This window comes from Myotis myotis, unplaced genomic scaffold (assembly GCF_014108235.1).
Source record: "Myotis myotis isolate mMyoMyo1 unplaced genomic scaffold, mMyoMyo1.p scaffold_m19_p_7, whole genome shotgun sequence".
Classification (NCBI taxonomy): Eukaryota; Metazoa; Chordata; class Mammalia; order Chiroptera; family Vespertilionidae; genus Myotis; species Myotis myotis.
Genome location: NW_023416379.1, coordinates 80,986,161 through 80,997,707, shown reverse-complemented (window position 1 = coordinate 80,997,707; position 11,547 = coordinate 80,986,161).

Genomic DNA, 11,547 nt, shown 5'->3' with positions numbered 1-11,547 from the left:
CCTGACTACCTAGATGTCATTTCTAGGTCTACATCACCTATTTATCAAAGGTTGTACTCAATCCCCCTTAGCTAGTTCATTTTCTTTTTACCTTTTATCACCTGATGGGTGACTTGGAAGTTGCTATCACAGTCATGGGGCTTATGGATTCTTTTTACTCTATGTTCAACCAGAAAACAATAACTTGTAGGATCCCTATCGCATTTGTTATGCCCAGATTTCAGGATCCCCAAAAGACCACCAGGGAGCCAGCTGAGTCTGATGCAAAAGCAAAGAGTCTTTATTTGAGCTAGCTCGGCTCCCTGACCACACTCACCGATGCAGCGGCAAGCAGCAGAGCGAGAGCTAGCTTTGTGGGAAGAGGGGTTTTATGGGGGGTTGGAGTAAGGGGAGGAGAGAGGACTGTGGGCCCTGATGATTGGCCAGTTGCAAGTCGATGTCTTATTACACAGGATGTGGTCCCTTGATTATCATTGATTAGTTTAAAGAAATCCTAGGTGTGGCTAGCAGAGGCTTGGGCTTCGAGGAAGAAGCTCCTTGGCTAATGGCGGCTGCCCAAAAATGGAGGATCCAGGGTAAGATGGAGGGCGTAGCCCTAGCCCTTTCAGCATTGGTCCTGAGAGGGCTCTTGAGCATGCACACAGTCTTCCACATGACTAAGGGTGAATGTAATTTTATTTTTAAACCTGTCTTCCTGGGAGTTGTTTTTGAGTCACAGCAGCTTACCACTGATCAGTCAGTGCTTGATCAGAGATGATGTTTCATCAGAAATGATGTTTCAGTCCCATACTTAAGTGAGGCTTTCTTTGTTGATAGGGTAATGTGAGGCTTGGGGAATAGTTTAAAATCCACCCCTACCCCTGCACCCTCATCTGATTGAGTGCAGCCTGGTACATGGCATAGTTGACTGTGATCCCATCTTGTCTGTCTCTTTCCCTGGCTCTGAAAGGAGTTTTTAGGGGTAAAATAGACAGGTTTAAGGAGATTTAGGAATTAGGGGGTCCATGGGGGAGAACTGCGGGGCTGCAAAGCTGGGAGCTGCCAAAAGGTATACATTTACAGAATAAAGAGAGAGAAATCCACCTATTCCCAGAACAAAGAGGAAGGCCATAGGGATTAGAAAAACAAAAGGAAGAAAAAGAGGGGAACCCCTCCTGGGTGCTATAGTGACTAATCAGAGGGGATATCAGGACACAAAGAACTGAAGCCTTTATAAACCTTAAAAAAGAGGGGCCTAGTGGCTCTCTCTCCCCCTCCCCATATGGGAGTCTGTGTATTTCCCAGTAGATTTCCACCTTTTCCTATACCAGTGATGGTGAACCTTTTGAGCTCGGCATGTCAGCATTTTGAAAAACCCTAACTTAACTCTGGTGCCGTGTCACATATAGAAAATTTTTGATATTTGAAACCATAGTAAAACAAAGACTTACATTTTAGATATTTATTTTATATATTTAAGTGCCATTTAACAAAGAAAAATCAACCAAAAAAATGAGTTCGCGTGTCACCTCTGACACGCGTGTCATAGGTTCGCCATCACTGTCCTATACCATCTTTTGTCTGTGACTTCATTCTTCTAATCCACCTGGACAAGAACCTGCCCAGAGGAAAAACCATGCATTCCAGTTTAATTTCCACATTTCAGTTCTATCAAAATTCTGGTTGTGCTGCCATTTTCCCAGTGTGTGGACTTACTAAGTAAGCTCCTCTTACTTGCTCTTCACCAAAATCTATACTATTTTCAACAATGCCCCTAGGCATGGAGTTCTCCATTTTCTGTTTCAGAATAGTCTTCTCATGCCAAGTTGTAGATCTCTTTGTCTTCATGGTCTGCCTTTCCCACTGAGCAGAACCCCTGTTCCCTGCACCATAGCTGGGGCCAGGGACCCACTTGCCTTAAAGTGACATTCTCTCTGTATGAGTGGGCACGCAGACCAGCGTGCAGCTCGTTTTCTTGGCCTGCACTTCCCAGTGTGGAACCTCTGATCTGGACATGAACTGCCGCAGGGCATCGGGGCCCCGGTGTTCCTGGCCTGCCAAACGTCTGGAAGAGCCTTTGCTCTGTAAATAGGTTCTGGATGGAAGAAGAAAGACCACGACCTCTTAGTTGTACCTGCTTAGACTAGAGTTTCTCTCAACACTAGAGGAGGAGGAGGAGAAACACCAGAAACCTCCCCCTCCCCATATGAAAAATTTCTCCCAGTTGTGGGCATTTTAATGAACTTCCCTCCATGTGGCTTCAAGCTCCCAGCACACAGGCCCCACCAACACCCTTAATCTTCTCCTCGGCTCTTCTGCCAAAGAACTTGGCCTTCACAATGACAGGCTGCCTTGGGAGCTTTCCCTTCCCCAGAACTTTGTAGCAGCCCGATGGCACCGCATCCACGAAAGGAGCAGCTCCAGTCTTGCTTTTGACAGCCTTTCCCCGTGTCTGCTCACTGACCAGGGTGCACAGTTTATCAGGGTTGACAGTTGGGCAGAAGCTCTGTTTCCTCTTTAAGTGGTGATGCCTCCCACCAGCGTTCCCAAAGTAGAACGTGATATTTGTCCACGTTCATCCTGGGATGATGCAAGCCACCAGCATTACCTTGGCCTCCCTGTGCTTGCCGATGCACGTCAGTGGCAGAGATGCAAGAGCCGCATAGGAAATCTTAATCCCAAAATGAGAGTTCCCAGGAGAGTGAGCCTTTGTCTTATTGGCTGCTCAGGTTCAGGTAGAACTTCTGTAACATATTCCTGGAGGGATGGGTGGCTCAAATGCCACAGAATTTCTCTGTTTTTACTGAGATTTAGATTCTCTTGGATAAATGACTCTTCATTTTCTGTATGCTCTTAGGCAATCTCCAGTGTCCTTAAATGATTTTTTAAAGTAATTGTCACCAGTTAAAATTGGTTAAAGTGAAACATAAACAGTCACATTTGTTTTGCTGGGGAGATAGTTTACTGAGTTCCTTACTCCATCATTCATGAAATCCTGGACCAAGAAAATATTATTTAATAAATTAGTGCAATTAAGCCAAAGCTATATTCAAAGAAAAAAATGACAAACATAAATGCTACATTTATTGATCTCTAACTAACCAACTTGTGGGATAAAACAACACTCCCCATTTTCTCTATAAAAACTATTAAAAATCTACTGCACACTGACTGCTAAAAGCTAAGTTGTCCACTTTGTTTTTCCTTCCACCTCTGCTCCTAATTTTGAGCTGTGTATTTGTTACGATTCAGTGCTGTATTCCACCTTTCCTGTGTAGGGCTAGAGGTGATTCTGATTTTAATATGTAATATGTAAAAAAAAAAAATAGTTGTTTCTCTTGAAACCCAGTTGAATTCTTTGCAAAATCATAATACAGACAGGTTATTTTTTAAAATATGCTCCTTCTTGGTGTGGGCAAGACAGCTATAAGCCGATGCTAAAACTGTAGTGAACAGCTTATGAGGAGGCCTAGACCTACGTAGTCGCAAAGAACCTCCCCCTAAAGTGCTTACTAATGACAAAGGAAGAATAGTAGTACGTTTATAGAGGAGAACATAAGGATTAAACGGATAAGACAACATCATAAGCAACCAGAAGTCATGTACTAAGAAGAGCCCAAGATAATTTATGTAGCAGTACTCTCAAAAGTGCATAACCTTAATATAATCCCGAGAAAATTTCAGACAAGTCCAAACTGGAGTATTCTACAAAATAAAGGACCTGTGCTTATCAAAGGAGAGCAGAGGAACTAATCCTGATTCAAAACAAAACAAAACAAACAAACAAAACAGCTAAAGAAAGACGCAGAGCAATTAAATGCAATGCTTGATTCTGAATTAGAACCTGGACCAAGAAAATCAAAATCATCACAAAGGACAGAATTTGGTCAATTGACAAAATTAGAGTATGGACTGTACATAAGATGGAGCTATCTATAACATGTTTGAGAGGTTTGGTATTATTTAAACTGTAGTAACTGAAATGTGAGCGTATCAGAACTGTGCAAAGTAAAATCTATTTATCCACCTATAGATCTATCTATTATCTCTATCTATCTATCTATCTATCTATCTATCTATCTAATCTATCATAAATCTACCTAATTCCATGTATTATCTGCTTTTTCTGATTTAATAACCAACCCAACCACTAAGTATAATTATTTCCACTAAGAGGACTTCTGCAGTATTTTTATTATTTTTCAAGACAGAAATAGCAGCATCCCTCCCCTGCCACACAAAAAAAGAGGAAACATTATTTTACCCTTCACAAAATAATGTTATTTTCAAATAAAACTGAGTTCTCTACAAATACACATACTTTTTCAAATATAATTAAAAAGGAATATAATCAATATTGCCTAAAGATTCATTACCAGATATTATTGAAGCCAGAGCATATGGGAAGCTAATTTATTACCTTGCTTTTTAGAACTTTTGCTTTAAGAAACAGAAGAACCTTGTAAAGTGGCTTCTAGTTTAGATTTGGTTTTGAGCTGTTTAGGTTAAAAATAACCACTTTAGGCCAGGCCTTAAAAAATTACTTCATGAAGACCAGATGCTTATCTTGCATTACTTTCCTTCAGATCAAAGTCAGCTTTTCAGTTTTTTGACAATCCCAGGGTCTTGCATCACTAATTACTTGATCATTGTGTTTAAGAACAAGTGTACTGATCTCTATATACTCTGAAGAAGCGCTGCAATATTTTGTCAGAATTTCAATTTTATATTTTCTTTGGATCTTAGATTTTTTAAATTAATTATTATTATTATTATTTTCCCTTTTAAAGTCAAATCTGTTGTAGCAGCCCCCCTGGGAGCTATCCAAAGTTCCTGTGATAGGCAAACTATTCATCCTCATTCACAGGGACAGAATGTCTTTGGAAAAAAAATCTCATCAGCTTTATGGAAACCACCCACGTGGCACCAGTAATCTATCTTCCTAAGAAACCACTGTAAAAGCTACTATGTTTATAAATCCCAAATGTGGTAAAAGGTGACACAAGATTTGCTTATCAGTATCTTACAGTCACAAAATAAGATCCATCCTTAAATGGTCTTCTAAAATTAACCTTTAACTGGGGTTGGGGATTTTGACCTGGAAAGAATAACACATTTATCCAGTTTACACATTAGCAGAAAACATCTTATACAAGAAAGGCTTTGCCACCCATTGTGAAGAGACATATGAGGCCATTAATTCATTCAACAAATCTTTTAAAGGCCTATTGTGTGAATCCCCGAGAGGATAATATTAGAGCAGGAAATGAAAATGGCAAACTGCAGTTATTATCCCTGAAAAGAAAGTTGCAGACTTTTATTATTAATCATTTTGATCAATAGTTGGGTCAATTTTCACAAAGCTTCTGCAAATGAAAGTACAGAGCAAGTATTGTTCACGGACTGAATAAATGTGTTCCATTCTAAAGCACTAACATTTTACCGGGTATGCAGTTCTCATTGGGAGTAACTCCTTTAAAATATTACATGCTGAATATTCATTAGGTCATCACCACATGATTTCTGATTTGTTGGACATCAAGATTACAATTTCTATTAAGTGAGGAGTTTGTGCTATTCATTTGGTTATAAAAAGAAAACTCCATATTTCACAATGGTGAGTACCACTAACACAAGACACTTAAGATTGAAAAGTTTAGCCGAAACTGGTTTGGCTCAGTGGATAGAGCATCAGTCTGCAGACTGAAGGGTCCCAGGTTTGATTCCGGTCAAGGGCATGTACCTGGGTTGCGGGCACATCCCCAGTGGGAGATGTGCAGGAGGCAGCTGATCGATGTTTTTCTTTCATCGATGTTTCTAACTCTCTATCTCTCTCCCTTCCTCTCTGTAAAAAATCATATATATATATATATATGATCTTTTATATATATAAAAAGATTGAAAAGTTTAATGGAGAAGGAGGCATAATTATTGAGCATGTCTGGGAAAGATAGAGCTAATATCAAAATATATCTTCAAAACTATGGGCATGTATACAGTGAAAGTAATCAAAGAGGGGAGAGGTAAAAAAAAAAAAAAAAAAAAAAAAAGCAATGCTTCAAATAAAATCTTCAATTGTTTCCTAGTTACTTACAAGATAAATGATGATAGAAAGCATACACTAAGCGGAAGGACCTCCAATTAAACCTCTTGTAAGTTGGTCTCTTACTAGATCTAATAATGCATGTCTGATCAGAGATGGACAAAATAGAGCCTCAGAAGTTTCTAGTACCTTTTCAACATAAAATACAAGCAAAAACCATATTTTAACACTCAAAAATATTTCATAGAAGAAATACAAGCTTCTCTTTGTGCAATCCTTTCTAATAACCTATGAATGTGAATTTGTGTAACAGCCTGAAGAAAATAATAGCATATACTACTCACCATAATTAAATACATACTTTGACCATGTCATTTTTACTTTACATTAGGTTAGAGGATATCTGCTTTAGGAAAGTGAGCCATCTTGGAATCCCATTGACTAATTCTCTCTTGGTATATGAGTTTTGCTTTTGCAGGCTTTCTAAGAGAAAACTTCATCCAGCTTTGAGCAACGAGGGTCTAATTCCTAAGACAGAGGTGTCACTGCATCCTCACAAACATGCAAAATGTTTTTCCTGGCACACAGATAATTCAGATAAACCCAAAACCAAAATTATAAATCATAAAAAATAAAATGCTGAATATACAGGCAAATCATTAAACTTTCAATTTAATCAATCTCATGGGTCATGTAACATCATTTGAAATGAAAACTTCAAGTAGAAGGCAAAACAAGTATTTTCTCTTTTTCAGTTGTGATTCTAACTTTTAAGTGTTAAAAATAATTTTTGTTACTTTCTAAATACTAGTGGAACTGTTATAACTAATGACTGAACACCCAATTTTAGAGCCAAACCTATAATCATCTTTATTATTTCACAGCATTTCTTTTTGTGGCATTACTTACTTTTGGGAAAGGTATAATTTAAGGCATGTGCCACCTGGATGAAATAATTTTTTGACAAGTAATATGAATGATATTCTAAATGCTCAATAATACCTTTTCTTTCATAACATCCTCTTCATTTGTCATAGTTTCTCTTCCTTTCTGACCTCTTTAATCATTATAAATATAGCAATTTCATAATCTCTTTTAGACTGTTCCATTTTATTTCATTTTAGGATGTCAATTTATTTTTTAGCTGCTGCTGGCACCTCTTTATGGTAATTTACTTTCTAATGTAATTTGTGTTTTGATTTATGACTCTAACTTTCACTTTTTTCTTCTGTAAAAGATAAGTGAGTCCTGGTTTGTGAATATCATCTTGAAGAAGCATTTTGAATTATTTTATTAGGGCTTTGCAATTTTTATAGGAGCTAGATCTCTGTATAACTTATTCCCAGCTAGAAATTAACAACCCACTTAAGTAATGTAAATGCAGACCTGATATACTTGGAAGGTACTGGTTTGTGTTTATCATTTTTTTTCCCCAAAAATATTTTCCCCACCCAATAGCTGGAGGAGACTGGACTGTTTTTAATAGTGGGCAAAATTCTCTGAGACTATGAGCAGCGTTTCTCTGATCATGTTTTTACAGACTGAATAGTCCTCTGTAGTCCTAGCTTTAAAGAGATATTTTAAATCTAGATATGTACTTTATCTGGATCCAATTTCACATATTGAAAATCAAAACTCAAGCCTCATCATCTAGGGACACCATCAGGAAAAAAAAATCACAAGAACCAGAACCTGGTCTGGGAAACATTTTCATTCATACCTCACTCTGGGACAACAGGCTTCCTGGTCTGCCAAGGTCTCTCTCTTCCTGCTTAGGGAGCATCAGCAGGAAACAGTGGGAGACCCAGCAGCAACTGATAAACCAAGTTGGCCAAAATAAGAACTGAAAGGTTCTAAAAATTTATCTGTAATTGGAACCACAGCTTACACAATCAGGCCAGTCACTTCATAACAAACCTGAACAGGTGATTGCCTGCTAAAATAAAACATTCAAATAGGACCCAGACTTTACTAAACAAAAAAGTAAAAGTGTCCAGGATACAATTAAAAAAAATGTTCACCCATCCTACCAAGAAACAAAAATAATCACACTATGAATGTCAAAAGACAATCAACAGAAGCCAACATTGAGATGAATCAAATATTGAAAAATATTTGACAAGAATTTTCAAGCAGCCGTTAAAAAAATGTTTCAGCAAGCAATTACTAGTCCTCTTGGAACTAATAAAAAATAAAAGCAGAAATTCTCAACAAATAAATAGAAGTTATCAAAGAGAACCAAATGGAAATTATAGGACTGAATATAGAATAGTGAGAAATAAATCTTGCTGGATAGGTGCAATCATGCAGTGCAGATGCCAATGATATCATCAGTGGAACTGAGAACAGATTAATAGGATGTATCTAATCTAAAAAACAAACAACACCAACTGAAAAAGTTTACTAATCCCTCTGTTTCCTGTGGGACATTCACAAAATATTCCATCTAATCTAATAAAAGTGAAACATGCAAATTGACAATACCTTCGCTATACCCGCAAGCCATGCCCACAAGCCACACCCAAAAGCCAATCAGGAGCGAGTATGCAAATTAACCCAACTGAGATGGAGGCGGCCATGAAGCTGGAGCAAGCAGGAGGTTTGGGTTGCCCCCAGCATTGGAGGAAGCCAAGCTTCCCGTCTGACCTGCTGGCCCTGAGCTCTGCTCAAGGCTACAAAGTTTCAATTATAGAAGATAAATAAATCCCAGATACCTGCTTCCAGCCTGCCTGAGGGCATGGCCAGCCTGAAAACAGCCCTCAGCCCCTCACCCAGGCTGGCCAAACCCCCATGGGGTGAGGGTCCTCACTGGGGGGCTTGACCAGCCTGAAAACGGCCCTCTGCCCCTCACCCAGGCTGGCCAGGCACCCAAGCGGGACCCCCACCTTGATCCAGGACATCCTTCAGGGCAAACCAGCCAGCCCCCACCCATACACCAGGCCTCTATCCTATATAATAAAAGGGTAATATGCAAATTGACCCTAACAGCAGAACGACTGGGAATGACTGGTCACTATGACACACACTGACCACCAGGGGGCAGATGCTCAATGCAGGCGCTGACCCCACAGGGAGAGCTCTGCTCAACCACAAGCCAGGCTGATGGCTGCCAGCACAGTGGTGATGGCAGGAGCCTCTCCTGCCTCTTCAGCAGCGCTAAGGATCTCCGACTGCAGCTTAGGCCTGCTCCCCACTGGTAAGTGGACATCCCCTGAGGGCTCCCTGGCTGCCAGAGGGATGTCTGACTGCCAGCTTAGGCCTGTTCCCTTGGGGAGCGGGCCTAAGCTGGCAGGTAGACATCCCCTGACGGGTCCCAGACTGTGAGAAGGCACAGGCCGGGCTAAGGGACCCCGTCTCTCCCCTCCTGAGTGCACAAATTTTTGTGCACTGGGCCTCTAGTATTCATATAATTCAAAGCCCCAGAGGGAGAGGAGAAACAGAATGTTGGTTCAAAAGCTGCCTCCCACACCCACCTACACAGAGGGCAAGGAAAGACAGAAGAGCAGACCACTCCAGACTGATACGTGGTCCATTTAATAAGCAAGGGAACTTACTTATGAGTCTTGTCTTGGGCAGTCTTAAGACAGGCAGATCTCTTCACCTATTCACAAGAATATTAAAAGTTTATATAGAGGCCTTAGCTAGGTTCAGTCATGAATACCATTCAGATGGTCTCAACAACATATTGCTCCTTCAAGGCTGCTTTGTCGAAAACGGTTACCACCGTAGGAATGGTGGGCAAGAAGTACATTCTAAGGACAGGGGAGGGAGTAAGGAGCCTCAGATTGCCAGGGTCAAGTTAGAGGGTCAACTGATGGTCACATCCTCTTGATGACCTCCACCAGTCCTCCACCCTTGTAACTAACTGTCTCTTACATTTTATATGCCCCCTTCTTTCATCATGTGCCCTGAGCTGTCAGCAAGGGGTTTCACAAGCATGGAGGTGGTTTGTTTTGTGGCTACCTGGCTACCTTGTAGGCTGGTACTACAGAAACAATATAGGTACATGTTCTTTTGAAAACATAGCTTAAATAACGATTCCCATAATAGTATTTCCCCTCCACCAAGATCCCCATGATCTGAACCACTGGTTTATTAAGTCCTCTAGCCTGAACATTGAATCACTGAGGATATTCACTTGTGCTCTAAAACAATTTAATAAAGATGATACATTAGAAGACTTATCAGCTATAAACCCATAACATTCTGTTGGGATAACAGCACAGGTGCCTTCCTGCAAGGCAGTAATAATGTCCATCATATTCTGGAGGACAGTCTTTCTCATTAGAGACATTTCAGTGTTCAGTAAAGGCAGGTTTTGTCAGCCATCATTTAATGGTTGGTGAGTGAATTGAGTAAGAGCTTATCTATAATAATAAAAGCATAATATGCTAATTAGACTGGACAACTTTCCAGACGACCTTCCGGATGAAGCCAGTGCTGCGAGGGAAGCCCGGATGCTGAGTGCCTGTTGGCAGCCAGAGGGAAGCCCAGGTCCCAGGTGCCAGAGGGAAGCCGGGGCCAGCAGCTGGGGAAAGAATGGCCTACTCTTGCACGAATTTCATGCATTGGGCCTCTAGCATGTGCTATAATGTCCTCCAGGCCAATGGAAGGAATAAAGGTGGTGGCCAAATGATTGCACTAATAGAAAACAGAACCTGCCAAACTCACCTTTAGGAGAGGGAGGATGGGAGCTTTAGGAACTTGACCAAGTTGTACATACTCTACATGTTGGCAGGGAGAGGCAGCACTGTCAGACATGAGGAAATGGACTGGGGGTGGGATATGACAGGCCAGGACCTCCCTCTCCTCTCTCAATGGTTCATGCTCCATTCTAAATGTAGTGAGTTTCAACAAGTCCAGCTTGCAGCAGGAAAACAGGATGCTAATGGAGACTAAGTCGTTCACCCCCACTCAGGGGTGTGAGATAACTCATGAATCCCAGGGGCATGTCCTATTTCAAATTCCAGTAGATATTTTCTTTCCCAAGCATGACGGGACTTCGTGTTCTCAGCAACAGAGCAGTTGATCCACAGTGAAAGCAGGGCAATGGTTGTTTCTCATGACCTCCATACCCAACCTCTGATAGGAAGTTCTTTCCATGTACTTGGGGTCTTGGCAGGTATGCCAAGTCTGGAATATGGGGCAACAGGCTCTACTTAAAATGTGAAAGCCTGGGAGGGTACTTTAGTCCACTCAGCCAAGGTGGTTTTACCTGTTAGAAATTTAATCTCCTGCTTTAATAGTTTATTATTCCTTTTTACTAACCTGCTTGTGGGTTATACAGGAGATAGAATCTGCATTCAATGTCATTTCTTTTGCCCAGTCTTGCTAATCATGACTCTTAAAAATGTGACCTCCAATTATAGTCTATTTAACAGGGGTAAGCACACATGGTACTCAGCTTTTTTAAACCCCTAATGGTGGCAGTGTGGTTTGTGTGGTGACAGGGGAAACCTTGGGGAAGGCCAGACCACTGAACAGTTTCTATACAAGCCAAGCCATCTTTAGAACCCTCACTCAGG